The 12,565-nt window shown below is 43.1% G+C and overlaps 2 protein-coding genes across 7 annotated transcripts in view; one reads left to right on the top strand and one right to left on the bottom strand.

Moving 5' to 3' along the window:
* LOC126855677 (uncharacterized) overlaps positions 1–12,565 on the top strand; it is a 168,776-nt gene that overhangs the window by 42,354 nt on the left and 113,857 nt on the right. The gene's annotated exons all lie outside the window — the stretch shown is intronic.
* Positions 1–12,565, bottom strand: part of LOC126855659 (putative transcription factor SOX-15) — a 40,278-nt gene that overhangs the window by 24,108 nt on the left and 3,605 nt on the right. The window contains exon 1 of one of the 5 annotated variants that reach the window (XM_050603502.1): positions 9,371–9,414. The exons of 1 other annotated variant lie outside the window; for it this stretch is intronic. The gene's annotated coding sequence lies outside the window, so the exon portion shown is untranslated. Of the gene's footprint in view, positions 1–2,695; positions 3,491–9,366; positions 9,415–12,565 lie in introns of those variants that run through there. 3 more of the 5 variants (XM_050603501.1, XM_050603505.1, XM_050603500.1) reach the window with 3 other exon arrangements.

The following is a 12,565-nucleotide window of genomic DNA, read 5'->3' as shown; positions in this document are numbered from 1 at the left end:
AAAATTTTATTCCAAACAAAAAGTTTCCTATGAACATAAGTCGAAAAATGCTTCCTTGAAAAATTAGCGTCCAAAAACCTATGAAATCACATCTCCACCCTGTTGTATTGTATATATCAGATTAATCATCAATAAATAACTGGAACCGCGTACGATAAAACGCCCGCAACGGGCGTTTTGCGTTACGCGAAGCAAATGGCAATTAAACGTGGAATGTTACGAATGTACGAAACGTCTTAACACCGAAACCTATGAAACTTGATACTCGCGTGATCTTTACGTTCGCGCATGATTATCCGATCGGTTACGTGGATGTAAATACATGGCACGATTACCGGGCATCTCCCAACGCAAACGTAATCGGAGACTTTGTGGAATACCTCCCAAAGGGAAAGAGAGATATTCGTAGCGTATTTCAATATACGTAGCTTTTAATTAGAGACAGAACCGAGCGAAAAGAAAGAGAAAAGGGAGAAAGAGAGAGAGAGAGAGAGAGAGAGAGAGAGACAATTGTCGCGTAGATACGATAATACGTCGCGAGTTGAACGACACAATGCGTTCGCCGACGGAGATGTATAATATGCGTGTATATACACGGTGAAAATCATAAAGTGGCGCGTATACGCGAAGGCATAACACGTCGCTAACGGAGGAGGTCTCAATCCCCGCGTACACACGCACACACGACGCGACATATATACGAGACGAACGCATAACGCAATAATATCACAATGCCAGATCGATACATCGCGCGAGGATGCCGATGAGAAAGTCGAGAAAGGAATGTGTGCGACAACGAGAGAATGTCGCGTTAAATCTAACTTCCAACTTTATTATTGTACGATTCACCCCACCACACGACGCGTTTGTTTTCGTTTGGCACGCGCGACGACTTTGGTATGTCGCTCCCACCCCGCGTCTCTCTCTCTTTCTGTCTGTCTCTCTCTTTCTCTCTCTCTCTCTCTCTTTCTTTCTCTACGATACTCGACGTATTGCGTGAGTCGTACGTATTCGCGGATATAGGTACGCGTAACATGCGTAATCGTGACGAACGTGGCGGTCCGTTAATGAGCACGCGCCATCACCGCTGCGAGGGATTGTGTCCGAGACGGATATCTCTTGATAAATCAACGAAGTATAAATCAATATTACGGCATTACTTTCTAATGTCGCGATCTCGGTATTTTTTGCGATTCCGAAAGAAGGCTCGTTCGAACAGACGAATTGTTGTTAACAGCGTAGAGCGTGTACGCAATTTCCAAATCACTCGGTCTGACTTGTCATATAATCCTGATTTATATATCCCGAGCAAAATATTTCGAGGGCCAATGTTACGAAACTTTCGAGAATTAATATCGAATTGTGGAGATTTAATTTATGCGTAATTCGCGCGTCTAAAAAATTATACGAAACTTGTCAGATACAACTAATGTGACAAAGATTTGCTCAGATTTATATATCATGCATCAGAGAAAGAAAAACGTAATAATAATTACATTTAGATATATAGAAATCTTTATTAAATCATTATTAAATCTTTTTCTATCGGAATGAATTTTCGAAAAACATATTCTTCTTTCGTTTTGAAACCAGTTTGCAGATGCTACTTTAGCAATAATTATTGAATTCCTACACGCATTAGAGACGAGACGAAACTATTATTATTAGCATAATCGAGAATAGCGTGATGCCGTCTCGATCTCGAGGCGCGGTAAGATGATGCCGCGCATCGATCGCGTGCACGATTCTATCGCGAATTTTCAGAAGTCATTCGCGTAATCGTGACAAGGACGAATCTGCTTCGTCAGCGATTCGAATGTCGATATTTTGCACGCGCGATTGCGGATAGACCGATCATTTCTGCAATTATGCTAAATTATCGAGAATATATAAATTACCATTATCCCTTTCTCGAATAATATCATTCTTAACGAAATGCTTCTCGTCTCGACATCGGTCGCTTTCGCCTATCGCATTGACGATTTTCGAGTCGAATCGATTCGATCGAAACAGGATTATCTGCCGCGGGCGGTGGACGGCACGCGGATAGTTATGCGCCGTCTAAACCGAACGTTAACGAAGGTTTCACCGTCGATTTTTCAGAAAATCGCCTCTACGCTGCCTCTTTCTCTCTTTTCTTTCCCCATCTGCCGGGACCGTCTTTCTCTTTCTCTCTCTCTCTCTCGTTTACGCCCACGCGCGCACGGCCAACCACGGAACCGGCCGGCGGGTAAGAGAGAGTGTATTTCTCGCTTATTATCCTTTCCTTCGATTTTCTCTAGCGAAGGGAAAAGAATACGAAGCCGAGGAGAAGGTGCCGTCTACGTATATTATATTGGATACGTATGTGTGCGCGCACGTGTGTCGGCGGATATCGTCGGTATCTGTGACGTGTGACTCACCCGCGGTTCGATGTACACGTCGGAGATTTACAGCTCATTACCGATTTCATACCCTGGCGTCACGATCGATCCGCCGAGCCGAGACGAGACGAGACGAGTCGATATACGCAGCGGATTCGAGTCGTAGATATCGCGTGCCATATCGATACGTGACACCGCACGAAGCTTACGCGCTCGCGCACGAAACGATCGAATTTCGATCGTGGAAAACGCGCGCTCGCACTGCACCGCAAATAACTTTTTTCCCCTCTCTCTCTCTCTCTCTCTCTCTCTCTCTCTCTCTCTTTCGTTACCTTCGTTGTCTTCCTCCTATCAGACGCCGTTAGACGATGCGTTGTCCGTGTGATGCACGATCCGGGGAACAATCTTCCTCGAGCCGACGGTTCGCGAGAGCTCAGCGATGACAAGTCACTGTCGATCGGCGCTGTCTTATCGCATCGTGGAAAAGCACTCGGGAAAGACTTCTCTCGCGCGCGTGAGATCTCGTCACGACGATCTCGAGACGCACCAGGGCGGGACGAAACGAGCGTAACATCCACAATGAAGCGCGTGATCTGTCAGGCGCTGCACGCCCGCGGAAATGTCAAACGACGTGGATGTTGGGCCTCGCAGCAGCAGCAGCAACAGGAGCGGCGACGACGGCAGCGACGGCCGTCGCTCGCGTGGGAGTGTGACATAATACCACGTTCCGTTTCTGCCTGCGCAGCGGGCCGCGGAATCTCTGCCAAGCGCCCACCGCGCTTCTCGATCTCGTCGTCTCGAGACACGACGACACGTCGCTCCGTTATATATATATATATATATATATTCCGCGATCAGAAACTCCGATCCGTCTCTTCAGATTCTTCTCCCGAACTCTACGACCAATGTTTTGATATTCGCGCGCGATAATTCGCGTATCACGTGTATTCTCGCTCGTGTATGACAACGATCGCGCGCAGTCTTATCGGCAGCGGAGCAACGCGTGCGTATACGTCGAGGCCCGCGCGCGACAGCGAGCCGGCTCGCTTGCCTGCCTGCGCGTTTCGCGTTGCACGACGACTCGAGCCGAGCGGCGAACTGAAGTCGGGGCCGAGGTGAGCGGAGGTGACTTGCTACTCAGGCCGGGTCCAGGGCCCGCAACGCGGCGAACCACCACGAGCACCGCGGCGGCGGTGTTGCGACCGGTCGAGCGTACAAGGAGGAAACAGATCTCCGTGTGTGCGCGTACGGGTGTGTATTGCGCGTAACATATGTGAGCGAGTGTTTATGCGTGTTGGTGGACACGGGTGTACCTGGCGGGAGAAGGTGCCCCGCGCGAGCAGCGCGAGCGAGTGCCCCCCTCGAGGTGGTAGGTACCGCAGCCTCGCGGATCCGCCCGTGCATAGGCGGCGTGCATCTTCTCCGCCGTTCGCGCCGTCGCCATCGTCGCGAGAGTGTCCGCGCGCGACGAAAAATGGATAATGGAACGTTCCGCGAAGGGGAAAAAAATGTAGAAAAATTGCGTCAAGAAGCGGACGGCGAGTTTTGATAAGCTTTCGAATATTGGGAGAGAAGGGCGCGTTCAACTTGATTTGATAATTGACGGATATATATATATATATACCAAAAGATATCGAGCGTAAAACAATGACTCGGAAATATTTAACGATCGTTTTTTATGCGCACACTCAAATACACTAATTGTATGTTATGGAATATTATGTTTGATTGGAGTGAATTTTAATCGCCGCCCAATGCGAGCGATTCGAATCGCCTGCGGTGAAACGCGCCAATAATAAAGTGCGCAGCTTGTAAGCGCGGCGTTTCGACAGTCGATCCCTCCGGTATCTTGAAAGTATCCAGCAAATGTCATTGGAATATGAGATATCGTAAAGACACGGAGACCCAGAGAGCGGCGGTTCGCACGTCGGGAGCCGCGCGTTTCGTCGTGGTGGTTCGCGGAATGCGAGGCACGGGATTCTTGATTTCGCGTTTTTTTAATTTTTCACGCGAGGCTCGCACAATGCGCGCGATTACGTAATCGTAAAAGCGTAGGAAGCACACGAGATTGATTAGCACACGAGAAGGAGAAAGGTTGCGGCCATATAGAATTATTGGCTCTGGTGGCTCTATGCGAATCGCTCGTGCGCGCGCGCCCAAGTCGCGGCGAAGACCACGTGGGTGTCATCACACGCGCGTAAAAAAAAAGCCGAGAAAGATTATATAGACGCACACTGTACTCTCTCTCTCTCTCTCTCTCTCTCTCTCTCTCTCTCTCTTTCTCTTTAACGTCTAGAGCAGTGATTCTCAAAGATTTAAACCTTACGGCATTATCGTAGATATCGAAGGAAAAGCCCATATATATATCTCGCTCTCTTTTGTACAAACTTTGTCTCGTATTTAAAAACGTTGGCGTAATAAAAAATAAATATGGTGCCCATTTCTGACGGCGACTCATCTTTACGGCGGGATAATAGTGCGTCGCGAGCAAAAAAAGTTTGAGAACCGTCGACCTAGAGGAGAAGCGCGTAGAGGAGTGTAGGCACAACCGCAATATCGCCAAGGGACGGTGCATAAAGGATCCCGATAGCAATGACTATAAATTCACTCTAAGCGCGAGTCTAAATATAAACTACGCGCGAGAGCGGTTATCTCCCGGTATAAAAATCGCATCTTTATCCCATTATTATTACTAATACGACCTCTCCCGTGTGCGATTATGCGATTTTATATTCCTCCCGGTCTTACTACATTAATGCAACACACCTGCCTCGCTTTAACGCTTCGTTAATGTCGGACGCTTCGTTACGTCGAACTTTATCCTGTGTAAAGTAAGTGTGTAAGAAGGGATGTGTTAATTATTCCGCGCGCGCAAAATCATGCATCGCAAATTAACACATAGTCTTGGAGCGCATTTCCTTTTATATCCTCCGTCCGAAGGATTTTTTTCTCAACGACGAGAATTTTATCGAAAATACAGCATCGTCGTCGAAGGTAATGTTTAAATTAATCTTTATAATATCCATTTGAAAAAAAATAATTGTCGAGAATTTTTCTCCAGAGATGTTTAGTTAATGATTTAATTAATGACGAGATCGAGAATATCCATAGAGATCCTCGTAAAGGCTGAATCGTGGATCAGATCTACGATATGAAAATATATAATTGTTTTTGCATAAGTCGAAACATGTGTGTACGTTCGAGTTCGTCTAGCGTAGCGGCCGATACGCTATAGTGAATGTAAAACCGAGCGTACAAAATTGAATATTTAAAAGATTACGAACCAAGTCGCGCGCGCGAGAGGATGCGGGGCAGTTACCGTGCTAGCTCGCTCGACTTGCATACCGGCTGCCCTTTCGATAATACGATCGATACCAATCTCGATGACGTAGCCGTCTCACGCTACGCCTCGCGAACAGAGACAAAAACATTCGAAAAAAAGAATATTCCTCGCATTAATCCCTTCATGCGTATAATTTAATAGACTATTATCGGTCCATTTTGATCTATTAAAAATATGAAAATGCATCGTAATGTGGAGAGACATGATTTTTCCTGAGTAAATAGATGACAATTAAATTTTTTGCTATAATAAAAAAAAATTTTATATTCTTCACGAAAAAAGTTACACTACGTCGATTGTATTACGATTTAGCGGAGAGACCCTCTATATTATTAATCCTTAAGAAGATATATAAAAATAGAAATGCAGAAGGTGATGATATACGGAAGAAAGCGACATCCCTGAAGAACCGTAAAGTAAACTGAGAAAAACATCACACGCTCGGACGGCCGTCACTCACCTGAGCAGTTGGTATGTATATGAAACGATATAGGTGCATTGTGCTCGTTAATGCGCTGGCAAGCGCGTAATGCTTGCGTACGCGTATAAATATTTATGCTATTCGAACAATCCCTAAAACGAAATGAAGTCTCTATAGCCGTGACGGGAACGCGCTCGCGTATTATCATTGATATTCCGCGTCTTGCTTCTTATTATCAGTCCCTTCAATGATATTACCTTTTCAATGCGGAGTATTTTCTTTCGCTTATGCATGCCGATAAAAATTGACAAAATTTATATCCGCAAATCAAATTTATATCTTTTAAATATCTTTGCGATTTATTTCTTTCTTTCTGGCACCTTAAATTATTATTATTCCAATTTGATCGCGAAAAATTCTAATAAACATCACGTATCTTTGCTTCGATGTATCTATTTTCAGATTATATTATCAGAGAATGTTATTAACTATCATTAATCTATCATAATCTCAATTATCTCGAAATTTCAAAATTTTTCCTGCGAAGCGTTTTTTGCTAGCCATATATCTTTGCTCGCAAAATGACAGGTTTAAATTTAGGATGCCAAAAATGCGACGAGAACAGAACCTAATGAGCAAAGTATTTGTTGGAGAATGAATGTGTATTCATTTGTGATAAGCACGTATACTTTCGATCCGTACATAAGGATCGAAAGAAGAAATAGAGGCAAAGAAAAAAAAAAAATATTCATTATATTTTTTCGGCAGAATCTTTTCCTCGAGAGAAATTATATATACATGTGTGAAAAATAAAGATATAATAATACTAGATATAAAAATATCAAGTCTAAATACATAAAAGCGAAATAAAACTGATGTAAAAAGGAAAGGGAAGATTTCCACGCGGAAAAATTTTTATAAAATAAAAACTATAATGTACAATAAAAATAAATATACAATAATTACGTAAAAAAAAAAAAAAAAGATAAAGGTCATCAAAAATGCAAAATTTGCGTAATCTACGAAACCAAATATAATAAGATGATAAAGGAGGAAATCGAAAAACGAGAGAAAGACAGAGAGCTAACGTGCGATGGAGGGAAATAGAGAAAGGCGAGAGGGAAAGATCGAGGAGAGAGACATAGAAGTGGACCAAGAGAGACGGACTCGTTCAAGCCGAATGCCGCTTCTCTCCGTGACGGCGGCAAAGAGACAGAGAAGGAAAAAGAGAGAGAGAGAGAGAAAGAGAGATACACGACGCACACAACGGCGTGCATACGTGTCCCCTCCACGCGGAATTCATCCTGCACGTGCAACCCGTATAGTACGCTCGTGTGCGTGTACAAAGTAGGTCCACGGAGCGGAGGAGAGACGACGGAATGAATATCGCCGTCCCCTTGCGGCTGATGCGACCAATCCGCGCTAAGCGCGAGTTGCGTGAAGGCGGAACGCGTTGCTCTTTCGCGTACATACATCCGTGGTATTTATTATTCAGTTTGCAAATACGTGGCAAAAATGATCTCTCTCCCGACGCGCCCGCGATCCCCGCGCGCGGACGTTGCCTCTCACGAGCCGGCCCGGACACGCCGGAGCCGGGAGGTGGAGCCAGAAGGCAAAGGAAGAAGGGTAAACGACGAGAGATATCGGCCGTTAATTTGTTAGAAACGCCACTGGCACAGGACCGATCGCGTAGCCTGCGTACATCGTGACACGTCACGCGACGCAGGCCGGGGCCGGCCCCGTTTCGCGCGACCCTACGGACGGAGACTCGCGATATGGGAACGATGGGAGAAAGATGGATGTATCGATTAATTTTCGATAAAGCTCAAATATTTTTAGCAGCAAAAATTATTCGTTATCAGCAATTAAAGTTGATACCGTAATTGATTAGTTGTCGCAACGTAAAGACGAAAAGAGGAAGTCCGTCGTGTTCGTCCTATGCAAAACACCCGTATATCCCCTGTTTTTCTATGAACGCGTGTATTTGCACCATGGTCAGTTGCACCTCTTTCTCTCTCTCTCTCTCTCTCTCTCTCTCTCTCTCTCTCCTTCTCTTTTATTGCTCACGCGCGTGTTCTCTCCGCCACACCGTGCAACATTTCCGCGCTTCACATACTTGTGCCGATATCATCTCCTTTCTTTCGCGTGTTCTTTGAAGTTTGCTACCACCTCGGATTCCAAGGAAAAACGCGATTTAATCGCTCGATCGTAATTACAAAATTGCTCGTCCGATCGTGTGATCATCGTGCGTGTCGTTGATCGTTTAATCGCGATTTTCAAATCTTTCATATAGGGAATTTATAGAGAATACGAGGCGGAAGAGAGGACCATCGAGCGACGTTGAGAAACCATCGAGCAAGTGATGCGCTCCATCACTGGTCAGACATTTGCCAAAATTAAAGCCACGTGGATACCCGCGCGTGATCCCATTGTAATCTTGAATTAATTAAAATCTATAACGGGATAACCGCTTCGCTTTAATAAATATTTTTGGGAAGCTAAGAAGACTTGGAAAAAAATTCAATACTAATTTCCGAAACACAAAATATAAAACAAGGCTAAAATCTCTATGCGATATTTTATGATCAATTATATCGTGAGAAAATTTTTTGATTACGTTAAAAGTAGAAATAAGAAAATAATTATAAAAACGCTGCTCTCTCTCTCATTTTTATGATTAATGTTGTTGACGATCTAAGAATATAAATAAATAATAAGGTGCTGACATAGAGATTATCGCACGTTTCCCATTCGCGTCATTAAAAAAAAAAAAAGTGTGGTTCAAAGTTCAAGGCACTTTACGCCCTACTTCCTCCGCGGCTGCTTCGTTCGAGCCGTAAAACGGCCTCTCCCCGAGAATAGGCGCACAAATTAGAATCTTCCGTAATTCGCAAAAGTCACAGTCGAGTTGGCAACCGATTGGTGTGTGAATATAAACCGCATGGCTTCGACTTTTTATTTTGGCGGTGAGACTTGTTTATGTTGCAAACGTCCTAATTCTCTTTTTCATCGAGTGATTTTTATTATATTTTCTCCATCTTTCTCGTTATGTATTTTTCCTCTTTTTTATCATGGAATTTAGACAGAGATAGTTTAAGAAAACGTGGTTCTCAAACGAGATTCTCTCCGCGGACAGGGCGACAATATGCGACAGGACGACGCGTATCTCTCTCTTCCGGTTGCGAGAATATTAAAGGCCGATTTTCCGAGCCGTGGAGAATGCGTTAGCGGCAACTTACTCACTTGACGGCGCAAAACGGGAACGTTGTGAAAGCCGCGGATCTTCAGCCTCCCCGTCTTCGTCCTCTCGACGTCCCCTCGTGTACCTTGCACGGCGATGACGATGGCGGCGGCGGTAGCGGCGACGGCGGCCCTCCTCGCTAGGAAATAAGAAATTTTCTTGAGAGATGCGAGACTCTCCGTGCGAGGGAGGAGGCCTAGCCAAGCGAACATAGTTAATTTAGATTGTATCGCGTGAGAAGCAGGAAATGACGAAATATCCTGAGTGCTGACTTATGCACGACCGCCTCGTGTGCTGTGGCGTCGTCGTCGTGTACCGCGCCGCGCTGCTCCTCGACCTCAGCCGCGGCTCCGACACGCAAGGATGATACTTTTTTTTTTTCTTTTAATATATCCTATTCCGAAAGAGAGAGAAAGAGAGACACTTGAACCGCACGGTGTGCTGTCGGCGAGAACATCGCGCGACGCGTGCGATATTGTTTGCCAATTTGACATTAATCCTTGAAACGCACTGATTGAAAGTCTTGGATATGATAGACATTGAAATATCAATAAAATGTGTATATGATTTAAAAATGTCTTGATAAAACTTGTTACGTCATATCTCTGTCAGTCGTCTCGACACCGTGAGAAACTAGAGATTGCTTCTCTTTAACGAAAACTCTGTATATTATTTATTCGCAATCTTTTAACTTTCGATATTAAATGTTTTAATAATTGAGGCTTAAGATAAAATTTAATTCAAAAATCAATTCCAAAATGAGCTGTTATTTTTTTAATTTAAAACCTTGAATTCTTTCTTTGCTTTAATGAATAAAGGAACATCTGATTAATCGTAATGATTATTTCGTTACTTGTTGACGCGTATATATTGGAGAATTGTGCATGGCTCTGTTAGACTGTCTGTCAGGTCATATCCCGTGGAAATCTCGTCAGTGCATTAAAGGAAGTGACGCGCGAATAATTTGTCACACATGATTGGAGACGGCGCATAATGAAGGTTCGAGTTCCCGGTACAATGTCATCGATATTAAACGACCGTACGTATGAGATTGCACGCACGCACAATATATTTTTATAAAAGTCGCTACGTTAATTCAAAATCTAAAAATATACTTTGAATTTCAAATAGATTTAAATAGAAACATGCAGTTTTTGAATAATCATAGTTTCTAATAATCTTGATATATGAAAATCAAATAAAATCTTTATTTTTTTCATATCTCAATAAATATTAGCGAATAAAAATTTATATATTGCGCAATTATAAGATAATATAAGTAATATGTGTATAAAGATATAGGGGAGATCACACACACACACATGATAATATTTCGCAGTAGCAAGGTATAATCGAATCGGAACGTCGATGCCGCAAGGACATTCCATATTTTGCTATCGCAAGGTGAGAAGACATTCGTCTATTAGGTGTTATAAATAGAGACGTGGGTACTGTACTTAATTCCGCGCACGAAACCGGGTTCTTTCCGTCACACTCCCATGGAGCTTGGTCACCTGAAGAGTTACTATGCCCAATTAACCCTTTGAGAACCGTACGCTCTTGCCGGGCATTGCCACTTCCGACATTGCAATCGTTTTTGCTGAGCGATTTTAGCGAGACCATTATTCGAATCATGCCAAGAGAATATTCATGTCATGATCACGTATATTTATAATGCGAGTTTAATTCTTTTAAAATTCTGATATAGATAATTAAAATAATTATCCATCAACGCGTAAATTTTTCGTATGCATCGTCCATGTGAGAAAAGTAACAAACGCACCATCTGACATTGATCGTTATATCAACGTATCTTAAGTCGATCATTACGATTGCGTGCCAATATGATCTCATTTCCACGTGAGCTCTCAACTGAAGAGAGAGAAGTCGGGAGCGATTCTTTAATCTCTCAACTGTGACCCAGACACGATACGCGTCGGCGAACGACAAACAGTTTGACGAAAGAGAGCGATCTTTCGACAGATTATATATATATATATATATATATATATATATATATATATATATATATTGCGATCGCAAGATATTTTTACGATAATTTAAAATCAGAGAATACAAAATTTTATTTTTTTTTTCATGGAGAAGAGTGTCGTTACTTTGGCTCACGAAGTAATTAACGAGAAATTAATGCAACATGTGTGTATATTTATTATTTACAATTTGTAAAAAACAAAGGATTTCCCGACAATATTGTTGTAAAAAGAAATTATTCGTCCCCGGGAAGAAAGGCGGTTATAAGCACGCTACCGTACGCGCATCGATAATATTCCAGAGAGGCTCATTAGCGATCCAGGAACGTCTATCCCCCGCCACGCAAGTAATTATCTGTTACAACGCAGCGCCTCGTACGGCGTATAACAGCAGATCAGCGCAACGATTAAGCTCAAAAATAGTTCATGGGAACCCAACTAAGCTAATCTCCATCGCATTAGTGTTGTTCCATACGTATAAAATGCTTTCCGAGGAGGAAGCAGCTGCACGCACCTTTACCGCTCGCGGGGTCATCACTTTCGAAAGACCGCGGACGCCTCGACTATATACAAACGACTTCGCGAGGAGTACCGCAAAATTCGTTCTGTTTAGAAATTACGTTCGTCTCTCTCTCTCCCTCTCTGATCAATCGGTAATTTCAGTCGCATGTTATCGAATCCGATTAAATTTCTCATCTCGATTTTTGTTTCCAGTTTCGTTAACGTTAATTTTTACGATAAAGAAAATATCACTTCTCTAAATTCCTTTTCAATTATATCTCTTGCGAGACATAAAGCAGTTTATTTCTAGTCTATAAATTAATACAATCGCGAATCGCTACCGTAGGATAATCGAGATCGCGTGCATCGGAATCGTGCGCATCGTTCAGTGTCTCTCGAGATCTATGAGCGCTCCTGGTGAGACAGGTCGCGGGTCCACCTCGCCGCAGGAAAAATGACGGGTTCGTTATTTGATAATCCATCCCAACGTGTACACGCTGGATATATATCTACTGTATACAAGGTGTTGTCATTTATTATCATTTTTCGCGACGTCTTCAAATATTATTTCCACTCAATTGCACGTCTCTAATATATCTCGCTATTTTTTAATAGCGAACATATCGAATTTAAAGAAAATAAAAACCACTTGAAATTAATCTATTTGCATCTCCGAAAAAAATGTACATTTATCATATTCAATCG

This window comes from Cataglyphis hispanica, chromosome 16 (assembly GCF_021464435.1).
Source record: "Cataglyphis hispanica isolate Lineage 1 chromosome 16, ULB_Chis1_1.0, whole genome shotgun sequence".
Classification (NCBI taxonomy): domain Eukaryota; kingdom Metazoa; phylum Arthropoda; class Insecta; order Hymenoptera; family Formicidae; genus Cataglyphis; species Cataglyphis hispanica.
The sequence above is the reverse complement of the archived record's forward strand: the minus strand, read 5'-3'. Positions and strand labels throughout refer to the sequence as shown.